At 44.4% G+C, this 21,896-nt stretch overlaps 1 long non-coding RNA gene across 1 annotated transcript; it reads right to left on the reverse strand.

Moving 5' to 3' along the window:
- Positions 1-6,160: 6,160 nt before the first annotated feature.
- On the reverse strand, positions 6,161-7,930 carry LOC144411397 (uncharacterized). The gene is made up of 3 exons (XR_013468553.1): positions 7,619-7,930; positions 6,447-6,478; positions 6,161-6,308 (listed from the first exon to the last, which is right to left on the reverse strand). It is a non-coding gene; the product is annotated as an uncharacterized LOC144411397 (long non-coding RNA).
- Positions 7,931-21,896: the final 13,966 nt, after the last annotated feature.

Here is a 21,896-nt window from a genome sequence, read left to right on the forward strand (position 1 = left end):
CAAGGCTGGAACATAAATGCTGACCAATTTTCCCTAAACCTTCCAACGGCGCGTCCACACCCCTTACATTCTTCACAGTGGGCCGAAAACACACCAGATAATTGAGATCCTCTCAGATCTTTGCGTGAATTCTCCTAAGTATTATTACTATTACTTTTCTCGGCGTAACAGTTGAAGCAGCACATTGTTCCGGCCTAACGACTTTCAGCTGGGCCCCTTGTGGCGGATTGGAGGGGGGGGGGGGGGGCTTGATTATTTCCTGGTTTTGACAGACAGTGCCGGCTTTCATATCTGCCCTGGCTTCATTTCAAGCCTGTCAGATGTTGTCTACGTAGAATACATCCAGGAGTCGCCTCAAATATTCAGCATTTGCGTGTGCAGGGGCTCAACGGGAGAGTTGCGGAGGGACTCCCGCCTGAGCTCCCTATGAAAGGACAGTGTGTCGATGAGTCCACTGGCACTGAGAAAGTACCGAATCATCAAAGTGTTGGAGGCGCGATGGCGTGAGATTATCTCCACGGCGCGTTGCTCTCCTCAGAAGGACTCTTTTGACACGCGAGTGGACCGAACATATTTTCCACATCCCATATGAATTAAAGATCAAATTGCCCCAAAGTTAAACTTTTGAGGGTATTTTTTTTTCTCCCCCGCAGCAAATAGCAGCCAAATGTGCTGTCACCTTTTCAGGAGTGGTTAGCGTCCCTGACAGTCAAGGCTATCATTTCTAATACTTCTCAACTTCCTCTGCAGCCGCTCGGCAGCCGTTTGAATACATTAGCTGGAGTAACACTAATTTGTCCAGTCATGTCAGCAGAGGTTTTGGGCCTGATTCCAGACAGAGTACATGTCAGACAGATCTCAGAGACAGGAGTGAGACAGAGACCACAAAGGGACGTATAGTGACCAACGCTGAGTGTGTGATTGCCTCAACATGCAAAAATCAGCTTGGAACCGTTCGACTCGGCTTTAACAAGAAGAAACGGATCAGCGTAGATATTGTATCACTGTGGCTCACTTGGAATCCGCAGGCCAATTTTACACACACCAACATCTTTGATAACAAACCATAACTCTTGAAAACACAAGTGATTCCCAATTATGATAAGTGCCTCGGGATGGGCTTCCAATCATCAGTCATTTTGTCACCTTGCAAAGCGAAAAGACGTTTCACCAAAACAAATTTGCCGTTGAGTTGTTTTCTCAGTATCTTTTATTCATACTGTGCTCTGAAAGAAACTCGGTCTATTTTGAGTTAAATTCTTATGCGCGCCCACTGTGCTTATTGCTAACGAAAGGGGCTTATTTTTAGGTCGGGATCCTAAAATAGAAAGAGCGATCATGCCTAAACAAAAAGACAACATGTTACTGTAGAACAAGCTTGTGATCACACTAAGATACAGCGTCATTTTTGTTTGTTTGTACTTTCTAGTTGTGGGAGTTGTCATGTGCATTACAGCCTATAGGGGGTGCTAAAGGTGCTTTAGCCTTTCAGTCTTGTTGTGAAAATGGGATGCACAGAGGGACGCTCACACTACAGTATCAATCCAAGTGTGAGGTTGGTAAACACCCCAGCAAGCAGCAGCGGGGGCAAAGTGGGGGGGGGGGGGGGGGGGGTATTTTTCTAAAGCCGTGGGCCCAGACCGGCATGAAGCCTTCGTCCTACACAGTCTGCGTGTGATCAGCAGCAGAGAGGAACCTCAATCAGAGCTGGTACGGTTTGGTGGAGACAGAGAGAGGGCTAAGCCTATAACCTCCATTCCCTGAGAGACTCCACACCAGAGGAATGCAGTTTCCCTTCATCTCCCCAGTTCTCATAGTAAATCATGTTACTGGGAAAAAAAGAATTAGACCTGATGATTTTTGGGCTGCTTTTTCTTTGGCTGCCGGCACACTCTCCCAGCGTGTCGTCAAGGGTCTCAGAGTGTTGGTTTCTTTTTCGCCTCACTCAGCTCCTCTCAGCTTAGAGGGCAGGGATTAGTTACACAGACTTTTAACAGGCCCGTCCCCCCAGAAAACATGTAATATTTCATGCAGCAATGTGGTTTTGGAGCCTGATTTCGCCGCTGCTGACTGTAAGGGTTTAATCTGTGATTTAAGCAACGGGTGACAAATGACGCCAACCACACAGTAGGTTGATTTCTAGAACTGTGGTCATTGGAGAAAGAACTGTGCAATACCGAGAGGGGGAATCATTTCTCTTTCCAAAAATGACCTTCCTGCTGAACAGCTTGTGACGGAAAGCATTGCTCACAACAAGAAAAAAAAAAAAGGAGGAATTTATCCCCATCTGGCGCTGGAGTGTGCGTGCGTGCATGTGTGATTCACCAGGACTACGGTGGAGTAATGCAGGGCCAGTACGTTTTTGGCTTCACGTGCCGAGCCAGACCCTGAGGCCTGCACACAATGTTAAAGACTGGCGTTACCCTCCCGCCCTGTATGTGTGAATTTCTGTCCGTCTTCCAAATATTTTACACAGCACACACACACAGTAATTTGTACAACTCTTCGCGTAAATGTGTATTTTTTTGTTTCAATTACTGTTTCTACAGGTTTTATGTCAGAAACTTCACTTCAACGTTTTCAAAATAACAGTATTCTTCCTGATGTTTTGGAGAACTTTTCCACCAATCAGGCAAGTCCTTTGTTTCACACTTACATGCCTTAGCATTTGCTCATTGAACGGTTTATTGTTTTCTCTTCTGGGCTCCTTCATTCCATTGAGATATTGGCATAAGGGCATGCTGGAGCAAACCGATGGGAACAGAAGGAAATATAGAAAACGCAATTATAATACGGGTAGATGAAATCCAGCGTTCTGATTGGTTGAGGGTGAGTGACAGGCTGTGCATTATTCAGCGATAATCCTTCAATGTCTAGCAGCACATTCATGGCCATGACGTCACAATCACATGTTCATTCAACTGTCCCTCGAGGGGACTTTGTCGGGTGTCCACATACCTTTGGCCACGTGTCCTCCTGTAAACAAACACACACAACATCACAGCTGGAAACAAACACCACAGTGGATGGGATCCGCGTGTGTGTAAGTGGTAAGTGAAAGTGTATACATAAATTCAGTGTAATTTGGAACAACAAACACCTCGTTTCATTTCCTTTAACTGAGGTTTCGAGAGCAGAGCCACCCAATTACTTTTACCCACAATTCGTGCCGCCGCCCCCCCCCCCCCCCTCCCCTCCCGGGGTTGCCGTGGTAGCTGTTGTCTCACAACATGTGGAGCCGCTCTCGGGGCCCGCCGCTCTCGGTGCCCTTGGAAGCCTCGTCCCTCACGCTGGTTTCAATTCCATAACCTTTCAGATCACGGCGTAATGAGTGGAAATGGCCTCCACATGCACATTATGCCCAGACGAATCATTTTTTTCCAACCGAGCCAATTTACTCCCGTGATTAAATCTTTTTTTCCTACTTGAGTCAGTGCAGAGAGCCAGGCGAGAGAGAGGTTTGGAGCGTGTTGTGTGTCTACAGGGAGTCAAATGTGTGTGGGGAGTCAAGTGTGTGTGTGTGTGTGTGTGTGTGTGTGTATTAGTGTTTTAAATGGGCATTCTTCCATAAAATTTCAGACTTTCCAACTTTTTTGTTTGAGATTGGAAATATGACACAATGAAATATGGGAAAAGCAGACTTGCAAGACAAACAATGCTGCCAGTAAAATCTACACAACTGCATGAATCTGGCAGATTAATATTTAAAGCGATGGGTTTATTTCTACACAAAGTCATCAGCATGATGATAGATAAAATAATTTCCCCTGTGATAATTCTCCAGAGGAATATAAACCGCCTCGCAGTGTTTTGGCACCAACCTTTCCAGCTCACAGATCAGTTACTCAAACTGGACTTCTTGGATAGTTCCATTGTTTTATTGCTACCTGGCACAAGACGCCCCCACCTATGCAGCCCCTTGTGTTTTTCTCACGCGGCGCTTTTGGGCCGACACCCCTGTTAACACATTGTTTACTTTTAAGTTGATTTTTCAGAAGGTTTTTTTTCTAACAATTAACGGAGCCTGAAAAACCTGTGTGTACTGTATTTATATATCTGCCTGTGTGTGTGTGTGTGATGTGTCGTATTCACGAGGAGCTGGGCAGAGAAACAGGCCTCGCTGCTGGAGCCATTAGCTGCTCCAGTAAATCTGCTGGGACCTGAGAGTCGGCCCTTCAGCGGCAGGTATTTCCTGTCTCTTGATCTTGGGAGGCGCAGCTCATTTCTGCCGGTGGGGGTTCTGCCTTCATAATAACTTGCGGTTTAATGCCAAACAGTTTATTATTTGATTTTTCATTTTGTGGAGCCTTATGAGTGTGTGTGTGTGTGTGTGTGTGAATGCCATTGAAAGTGAGAGCAACACCCCCTCATACGTTGTAATTGGACAATTCTGTATAACTCCACAGCTTTTTGAAAATATACTGCCAATTATTTCAAATCAACTATTCCCATAATAGCACCTAGCGAGGTGTGGTTATTATAAAGCAAAACACTTTATTAAACCTCCACTAATCAAATGTTTTATATTAGCAATGCACAAAATGACTGCGTGTAAGGTGAAAGAGGTTGCTCGCAGGGACAAGCCCACAGAGAGGAAACCTTTTTTGGTTTTAATCAAAACACTATTTTCATGCTGGTTTGTTGGATTGGAAGTAGATCGTCAAAGTTTCGTTTGACAAAATAAGGAGTTATAGGTATGAGGTAAACAACTGGACAAGGTTGTGAAAGGTCAAGTTTCATGACCATGACCTACATATACTGTCATTTATGATTTATTATATAATTCATAGATTTACCGCAGAAACAATTGATATGCGCTCCTCCAAGGTCAGCCCCAAGTTTGGTGGGATGCATCCTGGACATTGTAACGGTCCTCCTGCAGGATTCGATAACTGAGCATCCTTGAACTTCAGCTGTTGAAGGATCGGTTAGAACGGTCTCAATGTTCCTGATGCCTCAATGACACAAGCAGCGAGCCAACGAATGCCTCTTTTAGTCTAAAATGAATCTTTATCCTCCTCCCACACAGGAAAGCGCAGCGGCGTCTTTTAGTTTAAGTGCTTGTTCCTCCCATTCCTCCCTTTAAGCCACGCGAAGATCCTCAACCTCAGGCAGAGTGTTTGCATTTGGAGCAAAACAGGATGTGAACTTTTAAGACCACACTAAAGGAGTTTATGACGGATGGAGCCATTGTTCAGTCGTGTTACTAGGCTTGTATAAGGGGAGCATTGAGCACTCCGGTGGTTAAGATGTGAGGGCGGAAATTTATTGGACTCACATGGGTGACAATTTTAGTCAAACCTAATAGTAATTTGCCCCTCTCTTAAGGGAAGGGTAATTTGGGTGGAACTGCCACAGTACGTGAGGCTAGGCTAATGATCAAGTACAGGCATCCATCAACGCTTTTTACAGCTGAAATATAATGTTTAGATTGACGTGTAAACTAATTACTTTTCCTTTTGCTTTTAATTGCTGTTTGCGTCTCAGAACAGTCACAGGATCTTTATTTGTTTGTTAGCTATTGAGAGGATTAAATGGAAAAGCCGTGCTGATAAAAAAAAGGGAATGTGTGGGAGAATCATAAAAACCCAGAAGGTTTGGAAAGGAAGGGAAAGTAGGTTTATGCAGTGCGTAAAATATAGGAGAACAAAGACGTATGAACAAATTTACAGCCAAACATGGAAACACAAAATTCCTATTAATATCACTGCAGGACCCAAGCACCCGGCCACGGACTGGTCCCGGGCCCACACAGTAAAATCGCCAGTGTTAATACAACACTTAAAGAGTCAATTTTAACACTACCTCAGTGAACATATGGTCCCTATCTACAGAGTGTTAAATGTACACTGAACACAGAGTTAAATTTCCAGAGTCAATTTTACTCTGGTAAGAGTTAAAATTTTACACTAGGTGCAGTGTAGTGTAATAATATTAACTCTAAGAAGTGTCAATCAAGTTTTACACTATGTAAGAAGTAACACCCATAGTGTTATTCACATGTAACACTAAAGAGTTATAAAAGAAATAACCTTTCCAGTGTTAAACCTACTTTACACTATGTTGATTATGAAATCACTCCAAAGAGTGTTGATTTTTAACCAACTCCTACCAGTGTTGCATATCTATGCAGGGGGAAAAACACACAGACAATTGTATCCATACTGTAATACATATTTATTCCAAGTAAACATGAAATATTGGCATCAAAAGTAAACCTAAAACATGTAAAGCTCACATCTTATCACAGTGGCAAAGATCTTGGTTGGTGCTGGATGACAGGAATGTTTTGATCAACATGATGGTATCTGCAAAGACAGCAAACTGAAATCAACATTATGATCTACAACCCCATACAAGCTGACAACCTGAAAATACCCTATTTCAGCTTTAAAAATCACAAACACAACTACATTTTCGGTCAAGTACATCAACTTATTACTTACCACCAGAGCACCACAGTACATTAAAGAACAATCTGAAAGAAAAAAGAAAATATACATATTAAGTAACTACGTAACTACGTAGACCCCTCCGCCGTAGCCTGACGTGCACCTCCGAAAAAATCTAACTGCGAGTCGAGTTGACGTGGACCGCAAGTGCTGTGATTGGTCCGCTCAGAACGTAATTTGCGGCAGTTGCTGACATTTGAAAGTATCGAAAGTGCACTTGCTCGTCCAGGTCCCTCAGTGGGTGAACCAGTGTTGTAAATTCACGTCTTCTCCGTAGCCTGCGCTTCAATATGAGATTCGGCTCACCAAGGATTCGGCACCCGCAGAAACACACAGCCACACCCGCCGCCGCCGTAACGTGGAAGCATAAATTAAGCAGCAGCTACAGCCAAAGACATAAAGAATAGACATCGACCGCTGCTGCCTAGTGGTGCTGACGGGCCGCGGGGCCGCCAGCTTGGACCGGTCACCCGCTCCTCTCAGTGCCAGCTGGCGCAACGAAGTGTCAGCGCATCACTCGCTGAATACAAAAGCGGATGTTCACGGGATTTTGTAGGCATGACACCGAAAACATGATTCGGCGTATTTTAATATTCATAGTAGGCATAACAGTAATAATATTCTGGTATATAATATAATAAAAAATATTTGTTTGCGCCTCAGCAGCCAATGCAGCGTCTACTATTTATATATCTATGGCTACAGCAGCAGCTAACGTGAACCGAGCCTCTCGGAGCCGCGGCACGTCCGCATGTCCGCGACATGTCCCGCTATGCTCGACCAAATTGTGACGCTAAAGCGATTTGCTCCGGCTCAAATAGAAATAATAAATATGACTGCTTCAACAATTTTTTTCCTTCATTTTACTGAAATAAATGTGCAAGCATGACACATAACACACCAGGACAGCTCGTCCTCGCTGACATTAACGTTACCTCGTGTCGTTTTTGTTCAGTTTGGTGTTGCGAGTTCAGACATGTTGCTGTCTGAACAACATTTAAGCTAACCGCCGACCCGATATCAGGTTAGCCATTTGAAAATTCGGTATTTGAAGACACGTACCCAACATTGACTAGTGTGGTGAATGAATACGTCCCTTTATTCTTATAGAGATTCTACTGGAATGAAAAAAAACAACGGGAATAGTTTATAGTAGAAAGACTTACCACAGTATTTCGATGCGAGGAAGATGGCGATGCCAGAATCCACATTCTCAGTTTGACCGGGAAAGTTGGTGGGCGGGGCTTTCCAGAGTATTTTTTGTGATACTCTGGAAGGCATCTTGCTCTAATCAGTGTTGAATCAGGGCCTGAGAGAGTCAATAACACTGACAGAGTAAAACCTCTGTTAACTCCGATTATTTTCACCAACACTGGAAGTTTTCTGGTTCAATTTTACTCTGTCCATTGTTGGAAGAACTCCGGAAGAATTAAAATAGTTTGACACTGCCTTTTTGACACTGGCAAATTTACTGTGCACTAATAGAATAAAACACAAAGATGACGGCGTCCTCTTCCAATTACATGCGCTTGTCCTTCTAAACACATTTTAGGACGCTTGTCTCGGTCGTGTGATAATTAGAGCAAAAATGAAGCCAGCGAAAATGAGCAAAGGACAAATACCTTTCGAGAGCTTCTTTGGAAATGGGAAAAGAAGACAGAAGAAGAAACCTACAACTTTAGAAAAAAAAAAAGAAATTTTCATTTAACAGGCAGTGTTAGGGGTCATTTTTATTTTATTTTATTTCGTCGTGTTTATCTGTGAAATATTGTCTGAGGCAAGAAAGGTTGGTGACTTCTGAGCTGGAACATCTTACTCTCTTTAGCAGCTGGACACAATTAATGACAACTTTAAGGCACCTTAAAGCAGCATTCATTGGTTTGATTTTCTTAACCAGTTGGGGGCCGAGCAACAAGGTGTCAATACGTGAACGTTAAGTTAACACGGCTCGGTACGTGGTGTTTATTTCACCCTGCGGAGTGTAAGGCCAATATTCACTCTCTAGCAGCTCTTTTTGGGTCTCTACCAACTCCTGAGGGGAATATCTGGCTCTTTAGCCGCTAGATTTTTAACTGTCTTCATCACCTGCTGGTCTCTAACTGTGTCCGTCTGCTGTGGATGTGGATAAGCTGACAGATGCTAAAAGGCTAAATGCTAACATTTGTTTATATGTCTTGTCAGGTTTGGTAGACAAGCTATCTGAAGAAGCTGCACTTCTGAACGGACTTACCTGTGGATGATAACGGCATGAATATAAAACCATAATGCTAATTGAATGAAGATCTGATAAAGTATATGAGTTTGAACAAAGGTCTTCTGCAGAAAACCCCCTACAGGTCAGGATATATTAATTCAAACTGCAGGTCAGTCAGACCTGATTTGCCTTCTCTCTCTAAGGTGCTTTGCGTTGGGGAGCTGAGATGGAACAGAGGAGGAGGATGAGGGCACAGGGTGTGCAAACCTCTTCGTTGGGAGCAAGTTGAATGATTTTTATGACTTAATCTGTAAAATATGACTTTAATAATGGATACAAATGGCAGCTGCGGCGTCTGAAAGCATGGGAGGGAGAGAGCAATATGGCAAAATAAAAGTGTGGAAAAATAAAGAAGTCAGAATTCCCACTCTGGGATCGACACCAGCTAACCGCCGACACCCATGGCAAAGCCCGCCAGATAATGAAACGTGAAAATACTTGTGGGCGCGGCGACTATGGGCTCAGTGAAATGCGGCTCCATAAACTGATGATTAAATCGGTGTCCCTGCGGCGGGGGCTTAATTCTGCGTAGACGCTCCGCTTTTGCCTTGGCGGCTTGCAGGGTGAACTTTGGGCCCCAAAGAAGAGGAGCAGACGGAGACACCCGACGTCTGACTGAGGAGGTTTTAACGGGTACCGCGGTACGGTTTAATGGAGCACCGCGGCACCACCCTGGCTTCACCCCTGGCCTGTGGTTGGACTGTTAAAACCATGATGCACTCTGTTTTCATAGCCCCCAAACCCCCAGCCCCATCTATATTTAGAAAGTGGGGAACAAACTGAAAATAATGAGTCGGCAGAGTTGTGCTAACGGGACATTTTAATCGACTCAGGCAGTGTTCTCTGAGGCTTGTGATGTGAGGCATTTGTCAACCTTCTAGCAGAGACACCTCCCAAACATAAAAAAGCACGTGTTGGGTAAGTCCCAACCTTAAAGCCCTTAAATCTTCCTCTTCCTGTGGACAGGATCCCCTTTTTTTCTGTGTGTGCACACAAACAAACTGCCGCATTTGGTTCTTGTTAGAAAACCCTTTTTAGACCGATGAGGAATTAGGACATAGTGGCCAAAACTACAGCGGGTCACTCCGCCAATCGGCCGTGCGCTCCTCGGAAAGAGTTAAGGGATGTTGTTCATTGTCACATGACATTAGGAGCATGGACTGAAACTCCCCCCCCCCCCCCCCCCCCCCCCCCTCCCTCTGGCTCCTCACTCCAACCCCCCTGAAACCCCCAGTCCCGTACGCACATCTTGCCTGCAGATGTGGCGAAACCGCAAACACTTCAAAGTGCCTCTCCTCAGACCAACAGCGTACCCTGACGCCAACCGTAAATGTCCTGGACACAGTGGACGGAAAATATAACCCCCCCCCCCACAAACTGGCAATGGACAGCCGGGCTGGACAGGGCAGGCAGGAGGGGGCAGTGACATGTGAAAAGACCTCCTCAAAAAAACATGCCGCAACGCAGGAGAGTCATCTTCTGCTGTCTGTCGGCCAGAAACTCAGGAGACTGTCAGATGCTCACCAGGCATTACATGGAGTTGGGACTTCAAAACCTCTCTGGTAAAAAAAAAAAAAAAAAAAAGGAAAGGGGGGGACAGAAAAAGTCCTTCGAGATGGATGTTTGTCTGATTGTGTTTGGAGAGAAAAAAGGTCTCTAGACCTCTCCTCGGTCTGCTTGGTTAAGATAATGATGTAATTGGCCTGGGCCCCTAAAGAGCTCCGTCACGTCCACCCAGAGACTTACATAAAAAGTCCGGCCCTTTTTTGTGGTTTTTAGCTATTATTCTTATTGGTTATGATAACATTTTGCACAGCAGCTTAATTGCAGAGTACAGGAACACAGTAACAGCTTTACAGCCTTGACAGAACATTGCCACATGATCAAAAGGCAATTTAACATAATTATATAAACTGCTCATAGTTATAGTTCAAAGGAAGGTGTACTTTTAATTATTAGCCAAACATGTTGGAAGCGTTCATTGGATTCCACAGAAATGGTAAAACACTAGACTACTATTTAGCGTAGTGTTGCCCAACTATAATGGACAGTTATGTTCCTGGATAATCTTTAAAAAAAGAAAGACAATTGTATTACATCCTAACTCGGTACTCTGGAACTTGGTTTTAAGCAGTATCCAAGTGTCCGGCTGTGTGTTTGTGGGTTTTGTGCGTGTGTGCGTGTGAAACCATCTGCAACGGCACATGTGCTCGCTCGCATGCTTCCATTGGACTCGTCATACGTGGAATTGCCTGCCCGCACGGACCTCTGCGCGCCGTGCGATCACGCGCCTTTGTGTGCAGTTTCTCATGGAAGATGAAATGCGCTGCTCGCCATCCCAGAGGGACTGCTGGGAAGGGTTGGAAAAAAAACGAGGGGAAACATGGCAACGTCTTCTCTGATTCCACATCCCAGGGAACTCTGACCTCCAGCAAAGAAACCCAAATAAAAAATCCCCTCCTCGCTGCCAAGCCAGCACAACAGGAAGATGAGGTCGTGGAGGAGAGGAGGAGGGAGGGAGAACAATGAAGCCTCTCTCTTTGGTTCCAGATGGGTCTCTTTTCTGACAGCGTAAAGCTTTTGTTCTGTTGAAATAAGGGGGCACTGCTGCGCTTTGCGTGGTTGCCAGACAATGTAGGGTTCTCATGATGCCGCACCACACCGGACTTTAATATCCCCGAGTGGAGGATTCCTCGACCACAGAGGAGATGTGGTGAAGAATAGACTCCCACCACTGTAATGTGATTGGGCGGTTGTGGACAGGATGGCGGTTCGATCCTTCTCCGGGTTCCATGTCAAAGGGTCATTGAGCGAGAGACTGATCCCTAAGATGCTCCTGAGGGGCACACGCTTGTGTAGATGTGTGCCTGTGTGTGCACGGTTACGTTAATGCCGTCCAAGTTTTACCATATGTGGTTATTTTCACACACGAGCACCAGTGTGACACAATGACACAATCATTTGAGCAACGAGGCCCCAAAAAGTTACCTATCTGAACAATGCCTTTTGCTTAATTACTTGTTTGAATTAAAAGCTGAACGTGATATTTGTAAGAACATTTTGATGCAATAACAATTTTTCGACAGAGAATTCAACAGATATATTTGCTCTACCTAATTTTGGGAATGCTAATATAAATTTTAGATAAACCAGACAGGAAATAATAAATTGAAATGTGAAGATGAAGACCAATCCAAGAATTGTTTGTGTGCATGTGGATTCATTAATATTCTTATTTTTAAACGGGGTTTTTTTCCACATGAATGGCACTGAAGAAAATGTAAATAGTCCATAAAACGATGTGTTGAAGGGACGCGGGTGTCCAAACAACACTGCAATTAAAGATAAATCCACACAGTAGCTTTTTTCGCAGTAATGAGGTTAAGTCACCATTTGCCTCCTTCACTGCGTGAGTCAGAGTGACAAATCGTGTGAGACGTAGACATGGGGGTCCCTGCTCATTGGCTGCTCCTCTGTCATGGGAGAATAAAGCCCATGTCACACCTCATCCATCCAACAGCTGGACAACTGCCGCAAACACACACACACACATACGGTCCACACTTTTGTCATATTTGACACAAAACGTATGTGTGTGCAATCATAAATATTTTATGGCAAAAATGGGATTCAAATATGGGTTTGGAGATGGATCGTGTATGTCCATGTGTGCGTGTGTGTGTGTGTTGTGCATGTTACGACACTGTCAAGCCAATGGATCCTCCATTTGAAAAATTCAAAGTGGATCCATGTGTTTTTCTTTTTCCCTTCCCCTTCCCCCTCATCGAGCGTATAACACGTTTGACTCGCGGAGGATGCAGTAATCCCGTTGCAAGTCATTTTTCTTGTGATGGCTTAATGTGTGTGCGTCTGTTTTCATCATGCCAAATTTTTGTAATAATCTGCCTTCTAAAGGACAGAGGTTAGACAACTTGTAGTGCAGAGCTCCACGGAGGAGGGAAATTGTTTCTTTTCACTCTAATTCAGGCCTCGTTCACGCACAGTAACAGACGTGAATGTTAACAGGTGTCGCAGTGTGGTGTGTTCATTATTTCATGATAGTGTGTGACTTCTGTGTGTGTGTTTTAGGGGGAGCAGGGATCAGAGCTCAGCTGGTTTCCTATTAAAGACGGGAAAAGCTAAAGTGCCTCTTGTCTTTGAAAGGATATCTCTTGTCTTAATGGGACATGCTCATTATTTTCCCCAATCTACCTAACGTGGCCAAATAGTCCCCCCCCCCCCCCCCCCCCCCCCCAGATCTAGCAGCACTTTGATTGAATCAAGTAACCTTTTTGGTACTGATTTATCGGATGAGTGTACTTATCTTTCCCCGAGTGCTTCTTTTTAGGGACAATGTGTCCCTTTTGTTGGCAGAAAATGTCTCTGTGGACTTCTTCAGTGACGCTTTGGTCTACCTGACTACCCGTCAGTCCTATTGCCCTTCTGTTGGAACATCTCCCTGGATAAAACCCTCCTCTGTCTAACTGCCCTTTGTGGTGTGACCAAATGCCTCTCTTTTCAGCTTCTGGGGGGCCAAAGACCAAACCACTTTGCACCCAATGCAATGACATCTTCAGACTGGACCTTATGAACTGGTCACTGAAGGCGACCAGGCCTTTGCTGTCAGAGCGCCTAAACTGTGGAATTGATTGATTGATTGTATTATGTGTTGCTCTTTCGTGTATTGTTAAGCACTTTGTAACTTTGTTTGGAAAGGTGCTATAAAACACAAGTTATATTATTATGTACACATTTTGTTGACTTCTACACTTTTAGTTGGCCCAAGTGCCCTTCTGGAATGTTCCAATTACCATTTGGTCTTCTTCAGGGACACATGTATGCTGGGGCCCCCTGGTTGGGCTATTTGCCCCTATGAGTCCTAAGTTCTTGTTTCTTGGATTACTCTTGTTGGTTTGGTTGGGACAGGTTGCTCCATGGTGTCCCTTTGGTTTGCCTGCACTACTGTGTTCACCCCTTGTTTCTCTCGGATCTTCCCAAGACTGTTCTGGGTGAATCTGGAGCCCATCTGGTTGGTTATTTTGCCAAAGCATCACTCGTAGGCCTTTTGCCACTTCCTCTAGATAGCTAGTGAACAAGTGTCGCACTGATTAGCCCAAGTGCTCCCTTTATCCGTCCAAGTGCCCCTCTCAGGTGACCCTCTGGTGTGACCTGGAGGTACAAATCAACCCTGTGTTTATAAGGGCTGTCCCGTCTTCAATTTAGCCCGTGGCCCCCAGAGGATCCGTACACACCTCAGCAGATACACACACACACACACACAGTGATTGTCAGCCATATCTATTACCAATTCCATGACCATGGGTTTGATTTGCAGCAATAAGACAGTAGGCTACGTGTAATGACAGCATTAAGGCTTGTTCAGCTTGTATAGAGTTACTAGGAAAAACGAAGACAGATGCTTCTCCCTCGCTGCTCTTACACGTCAACAGAAATAAGGCAAAAACACATTCCTGGTGGCTACGCTGGCTGTGTTTAGCCCTGTCTGCGTGTGTTCTGCCCCGGCACTTGAAGGGCCCAAATAGCAGGCGATGCTGGATGTCTTGACTCGAAGCCGAGGCTCCTTGCCATCGTCAACCGGTAACGTGAGTAATGAGGTCTGTCAGACGCTGGCGGCTCACTGATGTTTTCCACCGCAGACGAACCTCCCCGAGCTCAGGCGGCCACATGCTCGCGACGGATCCATGCGGGAAGATGGCGGCGTTTCTGACCGGGCCCCTATAGCGAAAGGTGACGAGACAGTTGAATTTACCGCACTGACAACTGTGACGCGTCCGCCGTCACCACGCGGTGCAGTGCAGAGATTTGGTGCTGCCCTCTTTGGTAGAGATCACAACGTAAAAGAAAGCGTACGCCTCCAGGACAAGCAGTGCTCACCACAAGTTCACTTTTTTCTTTTAAGACAATTTTGTGTATGAACTTCTTCAACAATTTCAACTTTTATTGTCAAACCGTGTTGTAAAATCATGATGTGTTAATGTTACTTGAGGGACTAGGAATGTCAATTCAGGGGGGAAAGAAGGAATGCGTTCAAAGCTCTGAGAGTACAGTAGTGTTTCTGAACGTTTTCAATTAAGAAAATGGGTTTATATCAAGAAATATCCCCAAGCTGTTTTCACTTTAGCTTTGAGGTTGTGATGTTCACACATAAGTTGTTTTCTTTTTGCTCTTTTATCTCGTGAGCAGTCTTGGCAGCAGATTTGAGCCTCTTAAAACAGTTCTTAAACTTTGCGTGGGATGTAGCTTGATGTAGCAAAAAATAACTCTCCCAAACTAAATTAAATGCCGATGGCTGCGTTGGCAAAAAGCTCATGTGCTGCATTATTGTTTGTCATGTAAAACGTATTCCGGTTGAGATGTTGTGACAAATGTCTTTCCCTTTCAGGTAACTTTTTTATTTTTAACTTTTATTCCTTTATTTTTAAACTAAACCGTAGCCTTATTTTTGATTTTATTGCACTATGTTGTGTTGTCTGTCTTGTTGAACATTATTGTTTCTGATGCTGTTTTTTTTACAGACTTCAGTTTGAAAATAGAATTTAATTTGTTTTACTGTGAGTGATTCGTTCCCTCGTTGGGCTGGTGGAAATTTTAAATAGACAAAACCAAAGAAACAGCAAGAGCATTCAAAATCTGTACTTTACAGGACACGCCTTTTGTGTTTCCAACACATTAAGGAAACCTTGAGGGCTGCTTGTAAAATAAAACAACATCTTTCTCTCTCGGGCATTAAATAAAAACGGGATTGTCTGCCTCTGCGGAAAAAAAAAAGCAGGCAGCACTTTTCGTCCCTCTTTTCCTCTGAGAAAAATGATTGTAAAAGTGCAATTAAATTAATAAAATAGTCCCGGGTAGCAAATCATTGCCCCAGAGGATGCCTGATGCCTGCACAGCTGTGTGTTTCTGCGTTTCTGCGTGCAAGCAAAATGTGTGCAAGAGGTGGGTGCGTGCCTCAGTGTGTGGTTAAGGGTGAGCGCATTAAAAACAAAATGGCAACACGGGCTTTAAATGTCCTCCCGATCCAGAGGGCGAGGCGCTCGCACAGCATTACAACTGGCGGTTAGTTAGGGAGCCGAAGTGAGGGCGGCAAGGCATTTGGCTTTGGCGCATGTTGCCAACTTCTGCCGTGATAAAGGCACTAAAAAGCTGCTTATTAAACTATTTCGGGCACAGGGTTCTGTGTGGCGAGGGTGCTGAGGGGTGAGGGGGCACAAACGCTCAGGGAGAGGCACGGGCTGCCGGTGATTCTGTGCCAGGGCACCTCTGTGTCACTGGTGGCTAAAGGGATGTAATTACAAACACATGCCTGTTAATGGGGCTCCAGGGGACCTGGGTGATGAGAGAAAAGAGGCTGAGAGAGAGAGAGAGAGAGAGAGAAATGTTGGAGGGTGTAAAAAAAGGGAAAGGTTGTAAGAGTTAGCAAGCGAGGCGTGTTCACACTAATGCGGATACATGTAGGAATGCATCTTTCTGTATCGGCCGCTTGGCTTTGGGTCAATGTGAAGACCCTGTCGCTCCCTGAAAATGTAGCTTTTCGAAGCGGCGAAAGGGTCGATGAACAGCTGATTAAATGCCCTACTTTTCTCTACTGCACTCTACAATGGTAAATAGCAAAACAAGAAGTAATGTGACAATGTGGCAGTAATGTGACACTGCAGAAAATCACAGTGATTGCATTTATAGTTTAACGAATTGACACTTTTGTTATTAATCCTTTAAAGCTGTTATACATTTCAACAATTTCATCAATATAGCCAATTCTGGACCTGGAATTGGAGATATCATTGACAAAACCACTGTATTGTAATGTCAAACCCCGATTATAAAATCACAGAGAGAGTCGGAGGAGACAGAACAAAGACTCATCTTGCTGGGAGACCAAGAGGAGGACCGCACCATGTTTGCACCAGATGCTGGTGAACGATTTTGTTGTTCGGGACTTTTTCTAGAAAACAATAAAAATGAATAAAATGAAAAGCGTGGAAAAACACTGTGACACATAAAAGACATTTTCAAATGTAGCGTGGACAGGTCCTAACGAGAGAACGCATGCAACGCAGTCAGCTCAGGTCACGGCAGCAGAGCAACTCTTTTCACAAAAGTGACGGGATCCCACCAGAACTGGGTTTGACATTCTGGGAGTTTTGGAACCGCTGGATTCGGAAAAAAGTTGTTGCGTTTGATTGACATGACTAATATTCAGGGGTTTACTGGCGGGCGCTGTGGCGGAGAGCAGTGTTGAGCAACGTTTTAGGTGTCTGACAATGATGATGATGATGATGGGAAAGAAAGTGGGCATGAACAGGCAGCCCAGCCCGCCTCCCCATGGCAACCCCTGCTGTTTGCATTAAATGGGGGCTCTGATGTGGTGCCGTGGTAGTCGTGTCCCCAAGAGACAGAGACAGAGACAGAGAGGGAGAAGCTCTTTGCGAAACGATCAACGCCAACAAACGCACTGATGAAAGAATTTAGCCGCAGATTTCAAACAACTCATTTCGTGGATACGCTTAGACGGGCGTTTAGAAAAGCCGCTGTGGTGGCGACAGCAGATACGTTTATGAGGCTGTAACTCAAATTACATAAACAAGAGGCAGGAATCAAATGAGTCAATTGGTTTTTGTGCAAAGTTGTTCACAGAAAGGAACTTATTATTTGCTCACGTGGTAACTGAACTTAAAGTTAAGTTGACAACAGGGATTTTAGTTTTGCCAAACCTCATGGGGTCAAGGTTCCTCTTTTTGTTTCCCTACTTTGTTCATTCTGTCGTTGTGTTCTTGGTGGGTGTCTTTTGTTTTAGGTACATTGCCATCACTTTCCCTTGACAGAAGCTGTGAGAGACGCGCAGCTCACGTAACGTTCGTCATGCCGATCAAAACATGTGTCGGAACAACATACGTCATTGTTCTGTAGCACAGAAACGTCCCGCTCCCAGTTTGTGCAAAGCAAGGCTAGATGGTTTTTCCCAACCAGGGAAGCTGCAGTCAACAATCATACCAGAGATGTGGAACCAATCAGACACGGACGCAATTCCACATTGATGATTTTTGTAACATATAGAACAAGCAAAAACCCAACGGCAGCTATACCTTTCTAATGACTTCCTACAAGTAGAAATAAAATAGTTAAATGTAGTACATAACAGCAACATGGACAACAACATCACATTCTGCTTTCATTCTGCGAGTTTGTTTGCCTTGTTGGTCACATACGGATTTTAGCATCCAACGCTGATCATGAGTAAATGATGGATACTCGTGAACACTCACACATGTTGTATTTTAAAGTGGGCCATGTGCCCCCTTACACAAGCGTGTACTTGGGAGTGATATCAACATGGTTCAGATTCTATCCATTGTGTGTCTGCCGCAGTGCGAATGTGCGTGTGTGTGTGTGTGTCTGCTGATCTTGCTAACTGGTTCCCATGGCATCAGACCACCATGTTCCCAGTCCCCCAGTATCAGCTGGCCTGTTGTGGTTCGATGGCACTCCGTCATCCGGAGTCAAAAGCGCCGGGATGTTGAAATCAGGCCCACAAAATACGGAGGTGGTTTCTGACGGGAATAGCTTGACGAGTCCGTTCCTGGATCTGATTAACTGTGTGTGTGTGTGGGAGGATTTCTCGATCAGTGCGTGTGTGTAAGAGAGAGACAGTTCACCCCTCATCCTCCTGTTTATCAACTCCTCGGATGCAATTTGGGGGATATTTGTTCGGCAAGATGTAAAGGACATACTTTACGGAAGTGATTGCAATGTGAAATTCAGTTACATTAACACACAGCAGTATAAAATTACTTGATAAATAGAATGGACTCGGGGCTTGAGCTAACAAATACCTAACAAATAGCGTTCCATTGTGCTTCTGGAAAAGTGAGTGGATGTTTATTTTACTATTTCTAAAGGTCCCTTTGGGAGGGAAGCATGGACATTTCTAGAAAGTGAGGACATATATATACGTTGGGGATATTGTATGGAAATGATGAAATAACTATATGTTGGGAAACACATGGAAAAACTGAGGGTATTCCCAAAGGGGGAAGAAATTGAAGATGATTTCTGAAAGTATTATAGGATGTGTGGTATGGTGAGGACATTTTGGAAAGTGAGGACAGTTTTTGCAGAGTCTGAAAAGTGATGGCCTAGTATGTATATTTTCTTAATGCAATAATCATCTTTATTTGGGGTAATTTGTTGCTTTATTAATGTTATGACCAATGGGGTGAACGTGTGGACATGGTCTTCGGGTTTGAAGGAATGACTCGCTGGTGTGACGATGGTTGCCGCGTAGGTTAAGAGTACAGAAATTCAGAAATGGTTAACAACAGCAAACAGAAAAGTCCACCCATCTTATTCTCTCTACAATAAATCAAAACAAGATAAAACACTTTCAAAACCCAACAGATGTTCCACAGGCAAAACAACACTGGGGTTCTCTTACCAACTGGCTTCTACTTTTAATGAAAGCTTGCTGTCAGGAATGCTTTCTATTCGTCTATTTGGAGTTCAGCCGGACCTCCTGTCTTAACCTCAGGTGGAATAAAACAATCTAGCCAGTTTTATGTTATTGTTTATGAAGAACATAAGCCTAACATGGGAAGATCATGAATGAAAGCATCACAGTTTTTATGGTTTGGAACAATGAGTCATTATTCCTTTTCACATCTTTGCTTTTCATAAACACGATACATACTTTTAATGTGATTAACTCTTAACTCAGTTATGCGTCATAAATCTCAACTCTGCTCTCAGCGGGGGCTCTCTACCTCCAGCACTGCCAGAAAAAGCCCAAATCCTCCATCCCGGTTCATTCTTGTTTCCCACCTATTGAAATCAGGAAATGAGGGCGTGGCGAAGGAGCTGAGTGAGAGCTTGTATACAGCTTGAAAACTACCAAAAAACTCCACGGGAGACGGAGCACCACTGCTCACAACGTACCTATGCCAGTGCCTGCTAATAGGCATTCTCTCCCTCTCCTTGATTGGAACCAGATGTGTGTGTGCGTGTGTGTGTTACACTCTGGGAAATGGCTGAGATGAGAGACTGCGATGCCGCCAGAGCCACAATAAATCTGTGGAACGGCTAATGAATAAAACAACAGTGTATTAAATGCCATGGCTGAAAATAATTTGATTAAGAATCTGATTTGGCAGCCAAATTGTTTGAAGCCATGCTGGACACAGCTGTCTCTTTTATTTGAGCTCTGGTGTGCAAAACCACATTTTTCCCCCGCTAACGAGCTTCAACGAGACTTCGATCGAGGTCTTTTTAATGGACTTTCTGGGCGAAGCTTGAGGCCTAATGAATCAGTTGTCATCACGTATGATTGCTTGTTTAAAAAGTCCCAAACTTTCTGACTCGGTTCAGGCAGGTTGAGCCAGGGTCCAAAGTCAAAACACTCGCAGTCTTTGGGCCAATAACCTGCCTTTGTCAGCAGCTCCCTGTCATTTTCATTAATCAAAGATCTCAGGGAAGGCACGAGTCTTTTAGGGGCTTAATAATTGCCCCGAAAATATGTAAAAAGAACTGCCAGAATCAAACACACTGAAAATCAAATAGAAAATGAGTAAAAATGGTAGTAAATAGTAAAATTGGCTGTTGGCTTTAGTTCTGAGGGTGAGATCGATGTCAATCTTGTGTTTAGGTATTAAACTTGAATAGCTTAAGACTGGATATAAGGGGAAACAGCTTGCTATGTCTTGAGATTTAAAAAAGTTGTCATGCAAAAAAAATAAAAATGACATCTTGTTCATTTGACTTCAAGGACCTATTTTGTCCAGCAAATGCACTTCTGTGCAGCATCTCCAGCTGTAAAGATGCTGTGAGCAGGTTTGGGTTTTTGCAGGCACAATAATACCAAACCTGGCAAGAAAGAATTAGATGAATAATTATACCTTCAGACTCAAACTCAAAAATGACTTTGTTGTAAGTCGCAGCGTGTTTGCTTCGTTGACTTTAATTCTCAGTGACAGCAGTCATAATTTGCACGGCTAAAAGAGGCTGATAGACATGAAACACCGTTGATGGGAGACACTTTGATCAAGCCTATGTTGGGATTGACATCCCAACATGCTCTATGCGACCCACAGAAATCAATTACATCTTCTCATTGGACTCGTGTTAAGACACCATGGATTCCAAAGAGAGTTCACATTTCCAGTTTCTTCCTCTTTTTCACTTGCAGTACTTGGTTCATGTTGTTCTACTCCTGCCTCCTTCTTTCTGTCTGAATGTCTGTCTCATCTAACTGTTTATATTTTCTGTCTCAATACAAACCGACAGGCCGACTCCGGGCCGACTCCCTGTCGGCTGTCGAGGCCGACAGGGAGGAACCGTAACCTTATCAACACCAATGATTGTTGCAGCTTGAGTTACAGTAGTCCCGGGATTTTAAGATTACCACAACCAAGTATTAACCACTCTCTTCCTGAGATCACCGGGATATCTGGAAAACAACAGAATATATTAAAAAACGTTAAATGACATAATATGTTATCATTACTTATTTGGTACAACAATCAATCCAATCCAAGAACTCGGTAGGATATTTTTGGGGGGGGGGGGCGTGTTACAGAGGACAAGTGAGGGACAGACGCTGAGGGTGAAGAGAGTTTAGAGATAAAGGGAAACAGCGTGCATGATGTCAGGCCGGCGCTGCAAACTGGCTGCAGATGGCGGGACGAGAGGTCATGAATGGAAATTAAGGAACAAATTCAGAGCAGCAGCCGAGGGGGAGAGGAGGTGCTCTGACGGAGGCGGGGGTCATCGTTGACCCTGCACACAGACTTTTTTTTTTTTAAACGGCAATTAGAGCTTCCTCCAGCTTCCATCTCGGAGCCACGGCGACGGCCTGACCCCTAATCATCCTCAATTTGGTTTGGGCTCCGTTGCATGTCTCCTCAGATTGGCTGTTTATTTTTCACAGCACTTCCTGTTTGATTGAGCACCGCTGGCTTGAGGGGTTCACTGAGTGTGTGGGGGAGATGCAACGGTGATGTGCACGCTTACTGCTCGCGTTAAATCATCCACCGCCACGAGCAGTCAAACCTCAGAGAGATACATCTCCCTCTTTCCACGGAAAAGAGTCAAATGTCAATTCATGCATTTTGCATCAAGTGATGTCCACTTCCTGTGCAGAGAGGGTGGACATTTTCGGATTCTGGACAACAGATCTGACA

Source organism: Gasterosteus aculeatus, chromosome 8, assembly GCF_964276395.1.
Source record: "Gasterosteus aculeatus chromosome 8, fGasAcu3.hap1.1, whole genome shotgun sequence".
Lineage (NCBI taxonomy): Eukaryota > Metazoa > Chordata > Actinopteri > Perciformes > Gasterosteidae > Gasterosteus > Gasterosteus aculeatus.